The 17,179-nt window shown below is 48.5% G+C and overlaps 1 long non-coding RNA gene across 1 annotated transcript; it reads right to left on the bottom strand.

Moving 5' to 3' along the window:
* Window positions 1–10,069: 10,069 nt before the first annotated feature.
* Window positions 10,070–16,281, bottom strand: LOC116451227. The gene is made up of 2 exons (XR_004243138.1): window positions 12,154–16,281; window positions 10,070–10,429 (listed from the first exon to the last, which is right to left on the bottom strand). It is a non-coding gene; the product is annotated as an uncharacterized LOC116451227 (long non-coding RNA).
* Window positions 16,282–17,179: the final 898 nt, after the last annotated feature.

Genomic DNA, 17,179 nt, shown 5'->3' with positions numbered 1-17,179 from the left:
CTCTCTCCCAGTTCCCTCACCAACTGGTGGGATTTCTCAGCCCAGTGCTTCAGCCGGTCAATGACGCAACCTCGCAGGCGAGGGGAGCTCGGAGGAGTCGTTCTGGGCGGTGAGGATGATTTCACCGCTCACACAGGCAGGCGGCTCAGCGGGGCCGCCTCTGATGCAATCGCCTCATTGCATCACCCACGGCCACGGGACGGGGGGGCTCCTGTGGTGGGACGTGCGGGACAGGAACACCAGCAGCTGCCCTGCGGGAGCCTGGCACCAGAGTGGTTTCACCGAGCACAGTCCCGTCAGCAGAGGTCACCTGCAGAATTGATTGCTGCTAAAAGGCCGATTGCATCGGAGTGAAGGATTTGCCGGTAGCGCGTCCAGCTGCTGGATGGGCATGGGCAGAGCTGCCCCAGACTGAGACTGTTGGTGGCTATTTGCGGTGGTGGTTGGTGGTTTGTGGTTAGTTAGTGGTGGTTAGTGATAGTTTGTGGTGTAGTGGTTTGTGGTTGGTTAGTGGTGGTTAGTGATTGTGGTGGCTTGTGGGTGGTTAGTGGTGGTTTGTGGTGGTGAGTGGTTGGTTAGTGGTGGTTTGTGGTGGTTAGGGTAAGAACCCTTAAAAACAGGCTTAAAAACAGGCAGAGCCAGAAGGTCCCCTCTGAGCCTCCTTTTCTCCAGGATGAGCCCCCCCAGCTCCCTCAGCCGCTCCCCATGGGACCTATGGTCTCTCTCCCTGTTCCCTAGTGGTCGGTTAGTGGTTGGTTAGTGGTGGTTTGTGGTTGTTATTGGTTGGTTAGTGGTTGGTTTGTGGTTGGTTAGTGGTTGGTTTGTGGTTGGTTAGTGGTGGTGTAGTGGTTGGTTAGTGGTCAGTTAGTGGTGGTGTAGTGGTCAGTGGTCAGTTAATGGTGGTTAGTGGTTGGTTAGTGGTGGTGTAGTGACTAGTGGTCGGTTAGTGGTGGTTAGTGGTCGGTTAGTGGTGGTGTAGTGGTTAGTGGTGGTTTGTGGTGGTCCCCACCGGGGTTCTGGAAAGCCATGCTGCTCTGACCAGCCTGAGCCCACCAACACTGGGTCTGAGACCAAACCGGGCAGTCCTACTCTAATCCCAGTTCCTGTCTGTGGGGCCGGCTGTTACTGAGGTGGATTATTTCGCAGCTCAATAAGCACCTCGCAGCCACAGCCAGGAGAACATCGGGGAAAGCTGATGATACCAGATGCAGGCAGGGATGGCTGTGTCAGGCAGAGTGCTGTACAGCCAGCAGATTTGGGTGTGGTTTGCAGGCTGAGGCCTGGGGACATTAGCTTCAGTTTACAGAACCGTGTTCTCAGGTGTCTGGTGTTGTGCTGTGATCATCTGATATGCTCAGGGTCACGTTGTCTCCGTTAAGTTGTAACTGTGCTGCATAATTAACGGATTAATGTATTAAGAGTTAGCAAAGCCAGGAATTCTGAAGCGGGGATCAGTTTTTCAGTTTTTTTACATACTGGAGTGTTCACAACACTAGAGGGCACCGAGACCAGGCAGGAATCAACTGGGGAGGTGAAGCAGATTGTAAGCACCCCCCGCACACAGTCATGCGGGCACACGGACGCATGGACATACGGACACGTGGACATACGGACGTAAAAATATCCTCCATTGGCAGGATCATCCACTTGACACACGATGTGGTGCAGAAGTCAGTCACCATCGGAGTGTTTTTCCACAGCATCCTGCAAGGCTGAATCACGGGTGTTTCCATGAGCGCACTCGGGCAGGCAGGCACGGGCAGGACACGGGGCATCCCCGCAGGAGCTGCGGGAAGGGGCAGGCCAGCGCGGTTCCATCATTTTCCCAGAGGGGAATTGTTGTGGTTTTGTGCTGCCAGAGGAATTAAGAACTCGGGATATCTGTTGAGCAACTCGGGTGATACCGCTCGGGCTTCTGCAAGGCTACTCCAGTCTGGTGTCAGCAGAGGGCACTGGGTGATCGCTGGGAGCCGCGTCACCCCCACCCGACCCGAGGAACATCAGCAGCTTTCCAAATTCGTGTACGAAGGTCACAGATTCAGTTGCGCCTTGTCCTTTTCTCTCTTTCTGTTGTTGCACTCTCCTCTCCTCTCCTCTCCTCTCCTCTCCTCTCCTCTCCTCTCCTCTCCTCTCCTCTCCTCTCCTCTCCTCTCCTCTCCTCTCCTCTCCTCTCCTCTCCTCTCCTCTCCTCTCCTCTCCTCTCCTCTCCTCTCCTCTCCTCTCCTCTCCTCTCCTCTCCTCTCCTCTCCTCTCCTCTCCTCTCCTCTCCTCTCCTCTCCTCTCCTCTCCTCTCCTCTCCTCTCCTCTCCTCTCCTCTCCTCTCCTCTCCTCTCCTCTCCTCTCCTCTCCTCTCCTCTCCTCTCCTCTCCTCCTTCCATGCTGTAAAAAGGAAGATTGTCTGGTTTCACTTGCTGCCACTGAGTCCATCTGACTCTTAGGACAGATGTAGCTCCTGTGATGTGGCCAGCACACAGTCCATCCACAGCTGAACAGAATCCAGCCCTAAATGTGTGCATACATCCTCTGCCGGAGCAGCATCTGGGATCAAGAATTGGGCTGAAACTCAGCAGTGGCAGGAGCAAACTGCTGCCTAAAGTATGTCCTCAGGATTTAATGCAAATCGACTGTTCTTATCCACCAGGCAACAACTATGGCTGTGGCACAGTTATGGTGTTACTGTACAACTAAATAATATTTCAGCCTTTGCCCAATGAATCTCACAGAGAACTGTTTTGGGAGGGCAGTCACAGCAGGAAGGCAGCTGCAATCAGTGCAATTTTTTAAATGTACCAGGGTCTTTGGGTGACCTTTTGCTCTCACTTGTCCCCACAGCTTCATTCTCTGCAATTGATCATATTTTTGAATTGGTTTTTCAAACTTACTTTCAAATCCTTGAAGGAGCTTCCTCTGTATGAGAGGGTGCCCAGGGACCACAGGCTTCACTTATCCCTGTTTTCCACTCAAAGTTGAGCTCTGACCTTGCATCCTAATGTTGACAGACGGAAACTAAGAAAAGCAGATTAATTTTTTTTTTCACTGAAAAATTTCTGATCAGAAAAGGCTGCCCATGGCACACACAGCATCTTGACTTTCCAAGTTGGGTGCCATGCGTATGAGAGGAAACCTGCAGTTACTTCCCACCCATCTCCATATTTATAGCCTTCATTTACGGCTGGGTTATTGTTTGGTGGCCTTTTGTCTTTTCTTGGCAGTGACAGTGACTTTTCTGCTATATTATAAATGAGCAGCCATGTATGTCCATGAGCCTGTTCCAGGTCATTTTCACAGCACGATGATCACGGGCACAGGGCAGGCTGCTGCCAGGGCTGCTGTGCTGTGGGGCAGTCAGCTCCAGCACTGACAGGTTGGGATGTGGGGCTGCAAAAACAGAAACTGCTTAAAGATGGGCCCAGGCCATAATTTCTCTTGGTACACATCATGGAGGAAGTGGTCCTTGTGTCAGTCTGCTCTGAAGGACCCAGTGCACTCACAGCTTCAAATATTTCTTGGCCCAGGCTCTTGGCCCAGGAAAGTTGCTCAGAAATCCAGGCAATGTCACCATTTGATATGTTTCTTCCTAGGTTCATTTTCTTTTGGAAGACAAAAGCAAACCAGATGACCTTTTTTCCTCCTGCCTCCAGCATCTTCCCTGTCTGACTTTGCTCTGACAACAACTTGGACACACTTGCACTTTGGACACAAGTGTTCTTATTTTGCTCACCCAGCTGCAGACCTCAGCTTTTCCAAATCCCGCATTTTCTCCAGTGGGTGAAGTATGTCCGTGGAAAAGCACAAGGCCAAAGACTCCCCAGAACAGGAAGACTTGTGAGGCCCAGCTCAGCAGAGCCCAGGGGGCAGTGTGAGGAGCGTGAGGCATATCTGATGAGCCCACAGAGCCCCTTGTGCCTGGCAAGTTTCAGCAGGGTGGAGGGGAGGACTGTCCACAGCTGCTTGTACCACTCTGGGCCCTGCTGGTGCAGGAGAGAAGAGTGGACAAAGCCATCACTTCATTCCTTACAGCCTGCTTTGCCCTTGACTCTCTTGATCTCTTTGAGGCAAATATCAAATAAAGCCACACTGAAAACAAACTACCACGGATTTATGACTTCAGGTCTTAATTAGATGGTTCTTTTGTAGCTGCTTGTTCACTTGCAACATTCTTGGCTCCAGGGAGAACCTAGAAGCAGGTAATACACATAGAATTGCTCTCCTGATGGGTGACCCCCTCTGGTCTGGTGAGAGATCGCTCATCGTGTCACTACTGGAAGCACAGAGGGGAGGAGGGCTGGGCTGCACCGACCGAGCCAGCAGGGTCCCTCAGGCAGCTGGTGAATGTCCCTTGAGTCTGGCTCAGCTTCAGCTCAAGATTTTGCAGCTTGGCTTGAGCCTGGGCAGCAAGGGAGTCATAGCAGGGAATCACTATGAGACACCTGCTCTGGCAGTGGATACACCTCAGCCCTCTGTGTAAAACTCCATGGCAAGAAGAGCCAGCCCTGATCAGGCTCCTGTCTAACGAGAGAAGCATTTCTCGGTATCATAGTCTGTCTTTTGAGTCAAGGAAAAACAGACAGTCCTTTCAGGTCAGTCCTAGCTGTTACCCTAGCTAGTTGGGATTTCCATTGAATCACAGAACCATTTAGGTTGGAAAGGACCTTTAAGATGATCAAGTCTAACCATTACTCCAGGGCCCGCACATACGATATTACCCTAGATTGTGTGAGGGTTCAGTTCCAGCTGCCTTCTGCTGAGAGAAGGGAGGGTTGGGTTCATACAAGATTCTTCTGCCAAATAAGAAACCCAACAAAACAAGATTTCCTTCCTAGAAGCCTTTAAGTGCAAGTATCCTTCATCCTTTGCACTGTCCTGCCTGTCACATCAGCGAGTACGTGTGAAAGCAAAGTATGTTTTATTCAAGGGAGAAGGAACAATTCCCTGTGTGTACAACCAGTAATTCCTCTCCATCACGCTGCAGAGTTTGACACTGTGATTCCCCAGCTGTCACCATCATCTGCCATGAATAATCATCTCTCTCACATCATGTTAAATATCACTCTTTTTTACATCCCCTTTCCACTACTGATTTTCTTGTAGGAAAAATATCTTTGCTCGGGGGGCGTACCTGGATGGTCTGCAGGATGAACTCGTGGAGGATGAACTGCTCTCTCTGTAAAATCCCCTTACTCTGACACGCACGGTGGTGTCCAACACCCACTGCCCTTTTCACTGAGGGGCAAGATGTTGCGAATGCCAGGGATGATCTGCGTCTCCTTTGCATTTCTGTTCTTCAGCTGAGCAGAAAGCCCTTGAATCCTCTTCCCAAAATTCTCTGGCTGTGTGACACCTGTACAATACCAGCAGTTACAAAAAGAAAAGTGATTTCCAGCTGCATTTACTAGCCAATTAAAAAGAAATCAGTCCTGTTTTTGATAATTCGGGGGGGGGGGGTGGTCTGAGATACTTATGGTTCGTATTAAATGAGCAGATTCTTTTTGGTCACATCTGGCTCACCAGAGGCAAGTTTGAACCTGATTACATCAGTTCCCTTTTACAGGAACATGTTCCTGACCCAGGTGGTGGGTTTGCAGTGCATGGTCTAAGCCCAGGTTTTTGGCTGTGCATTCAGATCACCTGCTTTCATATTCATCCTATTTCCCTCTCACTTGCATGTTTTAATCTTCACATTGTAGCCAAAACAAATTAAATTGACAAATAGAACTTGACCCACTCATTCAGTTTATTGGCATGTTTCCTTATTAAAGAAAAGACAAGTGAAAACATAGAACAAATTGTGAAGATAAGTATCAGAGAAGTCAAAGCTAATCATATCTCAGCATGTTCATGTGAGCGACTGGCACAGAATGCACTCATGTTGGACTGAGCCAACAAACTTCAACACGGGTTTCTATTCATTTTTCTTCTCCTCCACTTCCTCCTTACGCACAGAATTACAACAGCATTAAAGTCGGAAAAGTACTCTGAGATTATCAAGTCCAACTGCACCTGCAGCACTGACAAGGCCACCACTAACCCACGTCCCCAAGTGCCACATGCACATGCCTGTTAAATCCCTCCAGGGATGAGGACTCCACCACTGCCCTGGGCAGCTGTGCCAGGGCTGGACAGTCCTTTCTGGAAAGAAATTTTTCTAATATCCAACCTAAACTTCCCCTGGTGCAATTTGAGGCTGTTTTCCCTTGTCCTGACACCTGTTACCTGGGAAGAGAGACTGACTCCCACTTGGCTACAGCCTCCTGTCAGGGAGTTCCTGAGCCTCCTTTTCTCCAGGCTGAGTGCCCCCAGCTCCCTCAGCTGCTCCCCATCAGACCTGTGGTCTTTCTCCCCGTTCCCTCCCTAATTTGCGTGATTTTTCACAGAAATTGTTTCACAGCAACATTTCTAGGTTCATCAGATATATTGTTTTTATCACTTCAGAGGAACGCGTGTCTGAACTCCATGACTGGTTGTGCCTGTGAAATCCCAGGGAAGCAAACAAAGTCGGGCTTCAGTGGAGCTCATCACGGGGACCACAGCTGAGGGATCACCTTGCAACCTGGATGACAACAAAGGGAAACTCACCAAGCATGGAGAAGGGCTGATAACACCATTGATAGCAGAATGATAACAACATCAGCAAACAGCTGAGAGAATGTGGAACTGGGATTCTGACTGGACTGGGTGTGTCTTACTCAGTAACTAAAGCAATTGACAAACCCCTTGGTTTCCAGAAAATGCCATCAGCTTCCTCAGAACAGCACTCAGTTGCCAATTCCCATTCTCTTCTGGTACAGATGCCAACCTAGCTTGGAGCAAGAGGACAAGCTAGTGCAGGCAGGTGGCTGCAGGAGAACGCTGCAGGATGGGGCGGAACCGCTCCTGAGCCATGGCATAAGGGCCAATGTGAGCCCACTGCCCAGGCCCCAGCAGCTTGGGCACAGCACCCTGATGTCCACATTGCTGCATGTGCTGTGTGGATGATGAGAGCAGCAGAACTCTGGAGTGTCCTGAAGCTTGTTCAGAGCTGTGACTCTCCCTGCCAAACCATGGGAGCTGTGTGCCTCGGTACCACAGGCAGCATGTGCAAGCTGCAGTCTTGCACAAACTGGAATGATCTTGCACACTATTCCCACTCTGTGATAAAAAAGAAGAGGTAGAAGAAAATCAAGGTGCTTGAAACAACACTTCCAATGCCTTCCAAGCAATTCACAGCATGTTTATCTGCTCTCAGTGAAGGTTAATATTGTGGTTTATAATTTGCATGAATGTACACATTAAGACCCTCTTCTCTGACCAATAAATGTTTGAAGAACTGCTTCTTGAAAAATATCTTTTATGTAGTATTAGGTCCTGTCAGAACAGAGACATATGTCTTCAGAACTCATCATCAGTTTAGCACTCCAGAGGTTGCCTCTCACTGAATCTTTTATCTCGAGTCAGCAGTAAAAAATGGATCTATTTCCTAGCTGTTTTCCTTTTTGCCTAACTTCAAGCTTAACTGGAACTTTTACAAACTGTAATAGTTAAATCCTTTTTTTCCTCCTTAGTATGTCTGGCCCAATAAGAAATACAAGTGCCAAAGCATTGCAAGGAAGTTTGCCTGCATGTATCTGTGACCCAGCTGGGAGCAGGGAGTGCTCACACACAGCTCCCTCTCCTCCTCTGGGAATGGGCTCCTGGAGGCTCCTTATGAAAGGGGGATGCATCCAAACAGCCTAACAGAAGGGCCTGTAAAGGGATATGCCCAGGGGAGGGATAAGTAGCAGGGATTTTCACTCATCCCATCACAGGATGAATTAACACCTGCACTAACAGTTCCTGTGGCAGTCACTGACAAAGGCAGTGACACGGGGATGGTACAAATCTGCAAAGCAAACACCATAACAGAGGAGGTGCTTCGTGCCAGTAAAACCCCAGAACTGACTCGCCCTGAAACTTCATTGTCCTGGGTTGCAGTGTATTCTATTACCATCCTCATGAAATCAGGTGGGGCAGTGTTTCCTTGCCTCCTCCCCCCAGACTATCTTTCTGTTAATGGCCCATCATTGTCCTGCCGCATGACTCTCAGATAACTCCCTCCGGACTATCTTCTGTTAATGAGCCTCATCAACGCTTGGCCTCATGACTCATTACCCCATTGTGAGATGCTCCACCCAGGGGGAGGAACCAACCATCCCATCATGGATATAATCTGAGATGCTGAACACCAGAGACAACCCCTTTCCACTGGATTTCCAGAGGACAGGGGCTACACAGCCACCACTGGACCTTCTGAGGAAGAGCAGACCCTTTTCTACAGGATCACCGCTTCAGAGGACTGCAGCCACCATTCTACCAGACTGCTACCACCACCCTGACTAACAGGGTGTCAGGTTGTATCTTGACTGTCAATTTGAACCAGTGTTTTCTTTTAGTTTTTTCCTTTTCTTTAATTTCCCCATTAAATTCTTATTCTGACTTGGTGCCTCCCACTGGTTTGTTTTCAAACTAGTACACTTCATCTCTGTGTGTGCACAGATACAGTAAAGCAAATCACAGACCCTCCCAGCCCACACACTCTGGGACATGTGCTCTCACCACCCAAGAGTCAGGATGAATGTTTGGGACAGTGCAGTGAGAAGATTGGGCTCCAAGTGTCCAAGGTCAGGTTGGATGGGGCTTGGAGCAACCAGGTTTGGTGGAAGGTGCCCCTGCCTGTGCCAGAGAGTTGGAATGAGATGATCCTTCAGGCCCCTTCCAACCCAAACCCTTCCCTTCTATGCTTCTATGACATTTTTTCCCTGTGCAAATGGTTAGACAACATGCAAATAACTGTCTCACTGAAGGAATGATTTGCTGAAGTTGTGGAGATGCTGCAGAGCTGCCTGTGGTGAGCAAAAGGTCTCCACAGCGCAGAGCTTGTCACAGTCAGCACCGGGTTGAAACGTGTTAATTACTGCGACTGTTCTCCCAGGATCACTGGTATTCCTGGAGCAGGCTGGGCATGGGACCGCCATTCTTTGTTACCAAACTTTGCCAAAACTTGTGCACTAGACCTGCATCCTGGCAGCTGACCCAGGTAAACACACATGCAGTAAATCAGGTCCATGACAAAATAATGTCTGTGCTTTTTGCAGTGCACCTCTGTCCCAGTGGAATAGGAAACATTTTTAAAAGGCAGCATTGCATGCTGCCAGCTCCCCCTATGCTGCAGGCACAGCAGTGAGCATATTCCAGAGCAGAGGAGGGCAAAGGAGCAGTGTGAGAAGGTTCTCCTGGTTCTGTTCAAGATGCACACCAAAGCAAGTGTGTATTTTACTGAGAGCAGTAAAAGACACTTTGGTGATTATTATTCTACAGAAGATACTTTCTGTTGCCCAAACCTTGTGCATTACCTTTGCTGATTGAACTGCTGGATGTCTGTGATTCCAAGAAGCTCAGCACAGCAGTATCACATAATCTCTGTTTCCCAATAAACTGAGATGATCAAAGCTGGAGGGTAACTCGTAGGTGTTTGGGGAATGCCACGCTCAGAGCTGACAGTAGACTGAGCACAGGATGCCATTGCATGCCCTGTGCCAGGGCTCCTGCCAGCCAGACTGATCAAAGGGACTGAGGCTGTACCTTTGCCCCCGCGACTCCCCTGGAGCTGGGATTCCAGCCCTGCCAAGACACTGAGCATTCAGAGCTTCCAGGGGTCATAAAGGCAAAACTAATTTGGTCTGAAAGTCGTGCCGAGAAGACAGTCAGGGGGAGAGGCCATGTTCCCAAGGAGAGGGAAACCGGCATCATCCATGGCACTGGCGTCTCTGCGGGGCTGAGTCTCCCTCCCTCTGCTCTCTCCTCCACCTTCAGCAGGGCTCCTCCCTCAGCCTTGTTACACAAGACAGCACCGGGGCAGAGAAGGGCAGTGTATAGAAAGCCTGGCTGAGGAAATTATTTTTCTTAAGGACAGTAGCTATGTACCACAAGGATTAACCTAGTGCCTCACTTTGAGACAAGTTTAGGAGGAAACGTCCTGTAATGAATGTCTCCTCATAAGAAGGCAGGTTTCAGCTCCGCCTCCCCCACCGATACAGAAGGAATTTCTCAGATGAAAGAGAAAAAAACTATTTATTTAACAAGCAGAGTGCCGGCAGGGCAAAGAAAAAAAATAGAATAATGTTAGATAATAAACCTCCTCATTGCAGAGAAAGCTGGTGGATTTAGAGTTCCCTCTGTAGAGTTCCCTGTGTAGCTGGCTTGGCCCCTCCTGAAGTCTGAGGTTTGGATGCAGCATTCCCTCAGCCTCCCTGCTGGTCCACGGGGTCTGATGATCTGGTTCTCGGATCACAGCTAGGCCAAACAGTTCCAGAAAAAGAAGAAGAAGTTCCAGAGGATTTCAGTATGCAGTCCTGGGAAAATTTCTTGCCTCAGCTAACAGGCCAGCTAAAAGCAGGAAGGTGCTCCCTCAGCTCTGCAGTGGTGAGAACGTGGGGGAGTGTGTGAGTCCTTGAACACAAACCACTCTGAAGAATTCGCCCGGCTTCTCTCCCCCCTCTCCTGGACCCAGCTTAAAGCTATGGGATCCATTTCTGGGCATAAAGCAGATGATAGGGAAATACAGTATTATCATAAAATCACCCCAAGACACCTAGGCACTACATAATTAAGAAAAAAACATTAAAAATATCAGTGGAGAGATTTCTCACACCTATCTATGTGCATTTAATTTAAAAGAGCCTGTCTGGGCATGCTGTAAAGCTGGGAGAGAAAATGAGAGATTCCTCTTCCAGCTTTGGCACCACTGCAGTTCTCAGGTCAGTCCCATTACCTCCACACGGATGGTGTGGGGGAACTGGGACCATGACCCCAAGAGTTGGGGCAGGTCAGTTTTTAAGCCCTACAAGAGGACACCAACAGCTTGGATAATAAGCTAATATTTGTTAACATCATTTAAATACCCAAGAAAAAAACCAGCAACTTTCACATTGCTGAGATATTTTTGCTGTGAATGATGAAACAGGAATGTCTTGGCTTCTGGGTCTGGGGATGCTTGTGTAACTGTGATTTGGTTCTGCATCACCCTTCTGTGTCCCTCTTCTCTGTCACTTCTTTCTCCAGAAATCAATATTGAATACAGAAATAATTGAATCTTGTTATTAAATCTCATCCTATGGAAGGCAGTGGTTTAACTCTGATTTGTGAGTGCTGATAACACTTTGAAATAAAAGGCTCAAGCAGTATGAACATTGTGCATCCTGTACCTCAGCAGCTATTTCAATATTAAACAGTTATTTCTAGGAAAAATCAATAATCATGGAATTGCTCTTGCAGGAGTAGGGCACAAAAAGGATTGTTCCTTTTCATTTGCTCATTAAACTACACTAACAGAAATACCGTGCCCATATTTCTCCTTGTCGTGCCTGGCTTTACATGGATCCAGCCATGAATCTCTAAAATATCCCTGTCTAGCATTAATGGAGATAAAGAAACCTATCTCAGATTAAAAAAAAAGTACATGATCATCATCCCACAGATTTTAGTTCTATTTTTTTGGTATTTTATAGGCAGAAAAAATATTGCAGTCGCAGTTACAAACTTGGTATAAAATAAACTTTAAAGAAGGGGAAAGAACCCAAACCCCCATCCTGGTAGCAGTGAGATATTTATAAAAATCCCCCTAAGTTATTTCCAGTGAACTTTCTCCTTACCCCATATCACAAATTGCCTTGTACAGAGAAGGGAATTGGTTAAATATTTTGCAGGAAGATGAAATACTGAGTTTCTTCAAGAAACAGGAGAAGCACATGGAGACAACTGCATGAGCAGTTGTGCTGCAGCTGGATTGTCACTGACACTGCCAACACACGGAATTTCATCACTAAGTGTACAGATTTTGGTTTCATCTCTAGGTGCCAGATGATCACATCCAAACCTCAGTCTCACTGGTTTGTTGTTTGGAAAGCAGAAATTTAAAGCTCCCCTGGTTGCACAGGATAGCCAAAAAATGATCTGAAAGATCAACACCAATGAATTGTTTTTTCTCCACTGAGCTCTTTTCAGAAAGCTGAATAATGAGTGATACTCAAGCCCTGTCTTGTCTCCCAGCACTCTGAAAGGCTGGGCAACAGCTTCACTGTTTATTTTCCCTGCAAGAACATCCTAGCAGTGCATGCATCAACAGTGTCCTTTTCTCACCTGTGTCCCAAGCGAGGGAGGCCTGACTCCCCACAGTGCTGCTCTGTCCTGACAACCATGTGTGAGCAGTGTCCTCATGCTCTCCTGAGCCTGGGGAGCATCACTCGGCTGCGGCTCAGCAGCAAAGGTCTGACAGGAACCTGGTCGGTACAAGCCTCGCACAGTCAGTGTTGTCAGTGACAGATGAGACAGATCCATAATGCCCTCATGGAAAGCAAAGATCCACTGTGAAATCAGGCAGGATCTATCTGTGTGCTGCTGCCAGGCTGGCAGGCAGGAGCATGGGAGGGAGTCCAGGGGATGGAGCAGCAGCAATGAATAGACAACACGTGAGTGTCAGGATGCTGTTGGGAGCGATGAAGAGGGATGTGGAATGAACCCCAGCAATGAAATCAGGTGGCAGTGCTCAGAGACAGCTTGTTCTCCAGAGATGCTGCCTTGTGGCTTGCATGGTGAGTGCTTGAAGCCTTACAGAATTGTTTTTCTTAGGAGGTGAAAATGATGATATGAGTCAGAACTTTCTTCAGTTAATTCCCTCCCAGTTACAGGTGTTGAAAGTTCTGTTTCTGTAAACAAGGGAAAGGTCAGCAATAGCTAGCAGTTTCCATGCTGGCAGTTTTCAAACACACTTTCCTAGCCAGTTCCGTGCCCTGAAGCCCTTTTTATTCTCTCCTCCAGTGAGTTTTGAGGCTTTCCAGCTGCCTTCTTCCCTGAACTCAGATAAAACTGCAATGCCCCATGAGCACTGGTAGCCAGTTTCTTAGGAAACTGTCTGGGTTTGGCACAGTTATTTCTTGTTTAGTTCTTGTAAAGCAACATTTCACCTCAGGTGACAGTCTCTTTTGTTCATACTGTTGTCACAGGAAAGCATTCAGCGGTGCCTTTGGTTGGTCAGGATGAGGGGCACCACCTCTCCTGTTAGCCTGAGCAGGATCTGTGGTTGCCAACACTCCACTGGTGATCATTAACCATCATTACTCTTGTTTGGTCACATGGCTCCTTTTCCATGTGGAGGCAGACTTAAATTGTGATTTCTACCATTGCTAAGGAGCTGCATGAAAGAGGGTTCATTGTTCAGTGGGAGACACCCATCACACTGTTGCATGGCTGGAGAAACACTGGAGTGAGAAAAGGACTTATTTTCCAAAAATGGATCTTTACCATGCCCTGTAGCTGAATTACATTTTGGAACATGCACACGAGTCACAGATAATAGATATCCTGACTTTAGAGCAGAGTTTATGATAAAATAAAGCTGAAATCTAAACCCAATAGAGATTAAAACCCAAAGGGGACAAGCATCTGTCAGTGGCAGAAGAGCAGAAGGTAACGGAAGGTAGCAGAGGGTCATGTTACAGACATGGAGGAAGGAGAAGAGCCAGATCTGAGGAGCTGGAAGCAGCAGGACTTGCTGACTGATTTCCTTCTCAAAGTTCTAAGCAAACTCCAGCATATGCCAAGGCAATCAGGGACACGGAATGTAAAATTGCATCTTTTTGTAGCTAAAGCCTTCATATCAATTTCATACACCTGAATCTGTACAGATTAAACCAACAACCTGCCAGCAGCACATAAATCACTGTGGATTTATGTCTGGGGCTGGCTGCATTACTTCAGAACTTGTAGCAGGGATGGGAAAAGCCTAAAGCTCTTGGAGCTGGCGTGGGGTGGGGGCTGTTGGATGTGCTGTATTGAACGCCCTGACTCCTCTGGAAGTGGCTCAGCTCCACCAGAGGCAGAGGAAGTTCTGAAAGGAGCAGTGGTGAGTACTTCTGTGCCAATCCTCCTCAATTCCTGCCTTCTGTGCTGAATCCTACAAATTGCCAATGAAATCCTGCCTAAGGCGAGAGAGGAGATTTTGGAGGACTGGCAGATTCCTGCTGAGGCTCCCCAGAGGGGTGCTCAGGTGGGCCAAACAAACCCCAGGCTGCTCTGCTCAGGGGGTGCCAGGACATGTGCAGCTACGCTGTGCAGGGCCAGGCACGTCAGGGAGGCAGCCATGGGAGCCTGCAGTATTCACTGTGCCAAGGCATCGTGACAGGCTCATGGATTGGCAGGAACGCTCAGCATCTAAGAAGGAAACCAAAGAAAGGAAGCTAAAGCAAACCCAGAGGATTGTGAGAATTCCTGATCACCACTGAGAAGAGTTCAGAAGCGTGGGCCAGCTGAGGGACCGGATGTGCACAGTGACAGATGCTTGTGTCATGGAAAAGGCATCCTGGCCTCTTTGGAAAAAGGCATCTTTTTGTTCTAGAAAGACATCTATGCAGTGAAGAACTGATGGGAGAATGTAAGACTGCCTGAGGAGCTTGGAAGGATGAGGGTTTGTGAACTGAACAGAAGGTAAGGAATTGTTCCAGCATAGGAACAGGATGGGCAGGGAGACACTGGTGATGAAGATGGTGTGTATGGATGCAAAATCCTGTGGAACTTAGAGTCCCCAAAGCCCATGATCTTCTGATGCCACAAAACAAGCCATCATTTCCTCAAGTAGTGTGTCTAGCTTTGACTGTCACTTCAACTTTCACAGAGTTACTGAGGATTTAAAGCAGGAAAATAAAGTGTCACAATAATGAAAGTACAGCACTTCCATGGTGAAGGGAATGCAGGAAACAGGATCAGTGGTGTGGCTTTGTGAGAAGGCTCACAAAAAGTAGAAGCAAAGAAATCTGGGGGGTTCTGCCACTCTTTGCTTTGCTGCAGAAATAGCAAAGGTAGGAAAAACAACAACAAAAGAAAGAAAAAATTGAAGAAAGATTTAATTCAAGGAGAATTCAAGATATTTTAAACACTTCTGCAAAGTATATTTGTGGTGGTGCAAGTGGCTGCAGCCACGCTGACCCCTGAGGATCCAACCAACACCAAGCTGTGGTGGTCAGGCACCGAAGCTTAATGCCTCACTCTCTAGTTAGGGTGAGAGCCCATAAGCCCCCAGTTCCACAGTTCACATATTTTTGTATGATTGGTCCATGTTTTCCCCTCCCTATTTTATGTATAAATCTATGCACATTTTGCTCCCTTAAGTTAATAAGTTCCAGAAAGTTCTGTAATACTCGACACCCCATTGACTCCTTCCCTTAGTCCCTCCTTTCTGTTAATCCCATTGGTCCCCTTGCCCTCAACCCCTCCTCCTATCCCATATCCCATTGGCTGTATCCCTTATCCCCGCCTTCCCTATCCCCACTACAAAATCCCTGGACACTCGCAGATGCTCGGCTCTTCATCCCTACCCTTTGGTGTGAATAAGCTTTCTGCGTGGAACCTACACGAGGAGTCCCTTCCCTCTACTTCTTCACCTCCACCTGCCTGCCCTCACACCCAGCTCAGAGGAAACTCGCTCAGGTGAGGAGCTCGTCCCCTCCTGCGTGCTCTCTTTTTGTGTGGACTGCCTAGGACCAGGCAGGTTGCAGCTGGACCTCTGGGCTCTCTTTGAGCTAGCATGCAACGTGAGATACATTGAGAAGTGCTGAACTGTTCCCAGAACCACAAGTTTACCCCACCCTCCCCCTTTGCCCTAGCTCAGGCACGCTTGGGCTCATTTAACCACTGTAAGAGTTTGCTGTTGTGCACACAGGGGACATGAGAGCTGTGGGAGTAGTAGGGTGAGAGACTGGGAAGATGGAAGTTGAGTGAAGTTAAGGTGATCACCCCATGCTTTATGTTAATCCTGTGTGATCTGTGTGGAATGTTCATGGAAACAAGAGGAAGCAGTGAGCAAAGTGACCAGAACTACTCATATGCCAGATCTTCACTGATTCTCAAGTCCTTCATGGCAGTTGGAAGTTAGGCCTGTGCCCTCCTCTGAGATGCCTCAGTTTGTTGAGAGTGGAACAAACAGTCCTAAAGTTTAACTTTTTTCTTTCATTTCTGTCCAATTTTCTCTAGTCTTTCCAGATATTGGCATCCTGCTCTATCCCTCTTGGGGAGCCCTAGAGTCTGCATTGAGTGTTTGTGGTGAGAGACAGTCCATCAGCACACCGGAATATTTGTGAGGTAGTGCTATTAAAACCAGTATAAAAACTTAATGGCCCTTTAATCCCTACTTCTTTTTTGAATTCTACATCACCATAACATGTTACCCCTCGATGGAGCAGTATTTATGCTCCGTATTTTGTGCATAAGTTGCAGACAGTTTGTCTCGGTTTTGAAAGACAGGTGTCTGCTAAGGAAGGCAGAGGCCCCCCCTTGAAGTGGCAGATATAACCCCTTTTCCCTCCAAGTTATTATATTTTGAAATCAAGGGCCTTTAGGCAAAGATGTGGGAAATAGGAATAACAGTTCTTTACTCTATATATATATGTGTATATAACCAGTCAAACAAAACAACAACAACTATGGCAGTAACAGCAATCACAAACCCAGTGCCAGCCTTCTCGGCTGTCAGGCCCTTTCCCCTCGGGTGCAGTTTTGCTCGCAGCCGGCAGGGGCGCTGGCGGCTCCCGGTGAGCAGGGCAGGTGCGATGGTTCCCCCGCGGCTGCAGGGGGCGCTCCGGAGCGAGCTCGGGGAGCACGCGGCACCGGTGCCCTGGGATCCCGGGAAGGGATGGGACAAAGGCTTCACAAAGCCCTGGGCAGCCGATCCCGGACTCTCAGGAACAGCAGGCTGAAACGGCAGAGACGGACGCAAATCCCGGGTGGCAGGCGAGATGTATCCAGATGGGAGAACCCCACGGAGGCCCAGGCAGGCAGGGCGAGCAGGGCTACAGCGTAGCGGAAGCTCGAAGCAGCAGCGGGGCAGGGCAGCCACAGCCCGGTCTCCAGCAGGGCAGGGAAAGCGGCTTTTGGGGTCCCGGCGTTGCTTCCAGCAGAAAGAAAGAACGGCCAAAAAGAAAGAAGCAGCAGCTCCTTTCTCTGCAGCTTCTCTCTCCGGACGCTCAGAGCGAACTGACCCCACACCCAGGTGTAGACAAAGGAGTAGCCAGGTCCGCCCCACTCCCCTTTTGTCTTTCTTAAGTACAGCTATTTGTCCCCTAGCAACATGCATATGGGAGAAAATTCCTTTAACAGGAAAAAAAACAGACTAAAC

Source organism: Corvus moneduloides, chromosome 14 (assembly GCF_009650955.1).
Source record: "Corvus moneduloides isolate bCorMon1 chromosome 14, bCorMon1.pri, whole genome shotgun sequence".
NCBI lineage: Eukaryota > Metazoa > Chordata > Aves > Passeriformes > Corvidae > Corvus > Corvus moneduloides.
This window is presented reverse-complemented; position numbering and strand designations above follow the sequence as displayed.